Below are 5,091 nucleotides of genomic sequence, written 5' to 3' on the forward strand. Positions count from 1 at the left end.
AGAGCCGTTTAGATGAGGTGTTGGGGGATATGGTGTAGGGGAGAACTTTGTAGAGTAGGGTAGGTGGTTGGACTCGATGATCCCAAGCGTCTCTTCCAACCTAGACAATTCTATGATTCTAAGAGGTCCCTGACTCCAGTCACTGCTGGAATGGAGAAAGGACCACAGTTAGCCTCAGACCGCTGGGCACAGGTCGGGAGGGATGGGAGAAGCATTGCTTCCAGTAAAATTGTGGGTTTTAGCACTCCCTGTAATGGAAACTTCAGTACTACGTTTGTGGCAAGCCTGGCCATACACAACTGATTTTGCTCAGGTCTTCAGCAGAAAAATCCCAGCCAAGTGGATCCAGCCCACTGTCCACCTCACCTCGACCCCGTTCCCCTCCACTTCAGGAGCCAAACCTGCATTGGTGACCCTCTAGGGCACAGAAATAAGGCAATAGGGCCCTTACCTGGCACCCTCTCCCCTCCCTTTAAAAAAAAAACAACACAGCAAAACCACCTGAGAGTGGCTGAACTACAACTGCCACATACTTATAATGGTGAATTAAACGGCAGATGAAAGTTTAGTGATTAATCTTCAGCTTCTCACAGCGCAGTTTATTCTGTTTGTATTCTTGACCTCCAGCCTACAGGAGCCAAATTGCCTGTGTTTAACCAACTTCTATAGAGCCTACTCGAAATTTTTGCAGAAAACAGCTCCAGTGTGCACCTTTCCCACCCCGGGGCTGCCCGGGACAAAATGAAACAACGTCTGCCCTTGTCATCTGATTTACGCTGCTCCGATTCCCACCGGGCAAAAGGGAGAGAGGGCCAGAACACGCTTTTGACACTCACTTCTAGTCTGTGTACACACATCCACCGAGGTCCTATTTCAGGAAACACAACCGAGAAGAATGAGTTTTACATAATGACGTGTGAAGGGGAGAAAAAAGGAAGCTGGACCTGCTATAATTAGAAAGTGCTTACGCCCCCAAAGGCGGCTGCTTTGGCCCACGCATTTCATCACGAGTAGGTGCTCTGCTATATTTACCTCCTGTAAGAAATGTTTGCCTTGAGATGGGACACAGAAAACCCCACCAGGATGTGGTAAGTGAGAAGGGAAGTTCACAAGATGTGATCTCTAACTGACATCATTCTGAGGCACATCTGAAACTCAGATGCTTTTTGGGTGCTTTTTTTTTTTTTATGTGCAAGTTACTCATTTAAAAAAAAAAAAGAGAGAGAGAAAGACATTCTTAGGAAAAAAAAAATAAAGCTGCATCAATAGCACAGTGGTAGCTTTGGGGCAACTCTGATGCTCATTTAGCAATGAAGCCCTTCTGTACTGGAGCCCAGCCCTCGTGCTGGTGTCTGGGCAGGGAGGACCTCCTGCCGAGGAGCTGCACCAGTGTGCCCACCATGGCACGGTGCTGCCAGACCAGCCTGTCTCACTTGAGCCGGTCAGGTCCACCATCACTATCTTCTGCAGAAATATCATGATCCCAGAGTCACCAGTCCGTGGACTCCGCACAGCATTTCCCTTCACCCACGGCCACAGCCCGGATGGGATACACCAACAAAGTCTTTGCCAATACTGATGCAAGGGGCGATATTGGAAGAGCTGCCTGTACTAACGCACCCAAGAGCTCTGGGGACAACAGGACTGGTGGTCTGCATGGGAAAGGGGACACCTCTCGCCCCATCTTTTCCCCCTTTTTCTCTTTCTTGTCCTTCTTTCATTGCCCCTCTGGCCTCCAGCTGGCTTCCATGTTGGCATTCCCAGGACTGGTACCTGTGCCACGTGCCTCTGAACCCGTGCAAGCACGCACAGCCACCAAGGCGCCCTCCTCCGCTCTTTTTCTTGCCCAATCCAAACTTAGAGAGGTGCCAAGTAGGAACTGAACCTGAGAAACAATTTTCTGAGATCTTCTGGTGGAGAAAAAAGGCTCACTTGGGACCCCACAACCATCTAAGTGATGTATAAAATATCTAGCAATGACAAAGGAGAAAGAGAGGAGTCCTGGGAGCTGGGGGAGGGCAGAGCACCAGCCAATTCCTAAGTTCCAGTACTCTTCATACAGAGCAGTGACTCCAAAGGGAAGAGCATCACATTTTATCCCTGAATGGCTGGAGCAGGGATTAACAAGTAAGGTGGAGCCACAAGCTTGGCAGAGAAAGCACTAATAAAAAAAAAAAAAAAAAGTAGTTCTTGTTCATGTTGCTAATTTTTAGAATAGATGTCAACACTTTCCAGTACCACCTTCTCCATTTTCTGGACAAAAATGGAGCCAACAGGGCACTGAAGCTACTGGCCCACAGCCCCCCAAGCAGCCAACGAGCCGAGCAGTGTCCACAAATTCCCTAAAGCACCTCAAAAACTGGCTGAAGTGATTCCATGAGCGCAGCCGTCACTAAGGAGAGCTCATGCACCGCAGAGCTTCCCGTTCACCGACACAGGCTCTGCGACCGCCTGGTCGTGTACATCGTGTACATCGTGTACATCGTGTACATCGACAGGGTGCGGAGCCTGGAGTTGGAGTACAGCACCCTGCACCAGCAGGTCACCGTGCAAGAGGAGATGCGCGGCTGCAAGGTCAGCAACCTGAAGGCGGTCTACAAGGCCAAGCTGGCCGACATCCGCCAGGCACTGGACGACACGGCGCAGGAGCAGGCCATGCTGGAGCTCGAGCTGGGCAAGGTCCACGTTGAGCACGAGCAGCTGCCGGCGAGCTACACAAAAAGGGAATCTGATCTTCAAGGAGTCCAAGTCAAACTGCGACAGCATGAAGCAGCCCTCAATTCTAAAGAAGCTGCACTGGCCACAGCCCTTGGTGATAAGGAAAGTCTGGAGGGAGAAATTGAGAATTTAAAATATCAAATTATGCAGCTTGAGGTTTCTTCAGCTGCTGCCAGAGAACAGCTTGGAAATGAAACTTTACTGAAGGTGGATCTTGAAAACCGTTGTCAGAGTCTCACTGAGGACTTGGAATTCTGTAAAAGCGTGTATGAGGAGGAAATAGATGGAGCAAGAAGGAAATATGAAACTCGCTTCGTTGAAGTTGATTCTGGGCATCAAGTTGAGTATGAACATAGACTGGCCCAAGCCCTTCGTGAAATACAAGAGCAGCATGATGCACAAGTGAAGATGTACCATGAAGAGCTTGAACAGACTTACCATGCAGACTGTCCTCTGAGATGAGCAATTCTGCAGCCAACTCCATAAGAGAAGAACTGAATGAAAGTCACATATGACTTGATAATCTGTCCTCCCTTGTGGCCAGCCTTTGGAAAGAGTCTAGAGCATGGCAAGATAGAGTGCAAGAGCATAAGGAAAGCTTGGCCAAGGAACAGGAAAACTGTTGCAAAATACTGTCCTAGAAAGAGAAGGAAACAGCAGACATAAGAAAGCAGATGCAGGAGCAGCTGAGTGACTACAAACAACTTCTGGATGTTAAAGTGACACTTGATATGGAAATCAATGCATACCCAAAATTGCTGGAGGGTGAAGAGGAGAGGTTGAAACTTTCTCCAAGCCCATCTTCCCGAGTGACAGTTTCATGGGCTTCATCAAGCCGTAGTGTGTGTACAACCAGAGAGGGAAGAGGAGGAGGATTGATGTGGAGGAATCTGAAGCCAGCAGTAGTGTTAGCATTTCCCACTCAGCTTCTGCCACTGGAAATGTCACTATTGAGGAGATAGATGTTGACGGAAAATTCATCCGCTTGAAGAACACCTCTGAACAGGATCAGCCTATGGGAGGTTGGGAGATGATCCAAAAAATAGGGGACACTTCTGCTAGTTACAGATATACCTCAAGATATATACTAAAGGCAGGCCAAACTGTTACAATCTGGGCTGTAAATGCTGGAGTAACTGCTAACCCTCCCACTGACCTCATCTGGAAGAACCAGAATTCTTGGGGCACTAGTAAAGATGTGAAAATTGTGCTGAAAAATTCTCAGGGAGAGGAGGTTGCTCAAAGAAGCACAGTCTTTAAGACAACTGTCCATGAAGGGGAAGAGGAAGAAGTTGAGGAAGAAGTAGCCGAAGCTTCAGAGGAAGAAGGCCTTCACCACCAGCAAGCGAGCACAAGGACATCTAACAGAAGCTGTGTGGTCATGTAAACTTTCAGTCAGCCAGGTTCCTCTGTGCCTACAGAACAGAGCCTTCTCAGAAGCACAACATATTTTTCGATTTTCTGTATGTGAATTTTTAAGCTGCGAGTCTGATGGCCTTAATTTCCTTTGCCACTGAGAAGGAAGTTTTATAAGAAGTATATGTAACTTTCTCGCAGGATGTGAGTTGTTGACTCTGAACAACATACTGTGAAAAATGTCCCTCTCCCTCAGATTTATATGCCAGTATTTTTATTGAAACCTTGCTAGAATAGAAATATTACACTGTGTTTTGGGGATTGATTTTCTTGGACTACACCACTCTACACTAGCCTTCTATGACGGCGTGACTGGATGGGGGGGTGAGGGGAGGGCAGTGGATGTTGTCCACCCTGACTTCGGCAAGGCTTTCCACACTGTCTCCCACACCATCCGCACAGCCACACTTAGGAAGTGTGGGTGAGATGAATGGACGGTGGGGTGGGTTGAACAGTGGCTGAAAGATAGAGCTCAGTGGGTTGTGGTTAGTGGTGCAGAGTCCTGTTGGAGGTCAGTAACGAGTGGTGTCCCTCAGGGGTCAGTACTGGGTCCAGTCCTGTTCAATATATTCGTCAATGACCTGGATGAAGGGATGGAGTGTACCATCAGCAAGTTTGCTGATGACACAAAACTGGGAGGAGTGGCTGACACGCCAGAAGGCTGTGCCACCATACAGCGAGACCTGGACAGGCTGGAGAGTTGGGCAGAGAGAATGAAGTTCAACAAGGGCAAGTGTAGGGTACTGCATCTGGGGAGGAATAACCCCACGCACCAGTACAGGTTGGGGGCTGACCTCCTGGAGAGCAGCTCTGTGGAAAGGGACCTGGGAGTCCTGGGGGACAACAAGATGCCCATGAGCCAGCAATGTGGCCAAGAACGTGAGTGGCATCATGGGGGCATCAAGAAGAGCGTGGCCAGCAGGTGGAGGGAGGTCATCCTCCCCCTCTGCTCTGCCC

The 5,091-nt window shown here is 48.9% G+C and overlaps 1 pseudogene; it reads left to right on the forward strand.

Annotated features, from left to right (window-relative positions):
* Positions 1-2,376: 2,376 nt before the first annotated feature.
* LOC104293515 lies at positions 2,377-4,105 on the forward strand (annotated as a pseudogene).
* The last annotated feature ends 986 nt before the right edge of the window (positions 4,106-5,091 follow it).

Source organism: Charadrius vociferus, unplaced genomic scaffold, assembly GCF_000708025.1.
Source record: "Charadrius vociferus isolate BGI_N301 unplaced genomic scaffold, ASM70802v2 scaffold459, whole genome shotgun sequence".
Taxonomy (NCBI): domain Eukaryota; kingdom Metazoa; phylum Chordata; class Aves; order Charadriiformes; family Charadriidae; genus Charadrius; species Charadrius vociferus.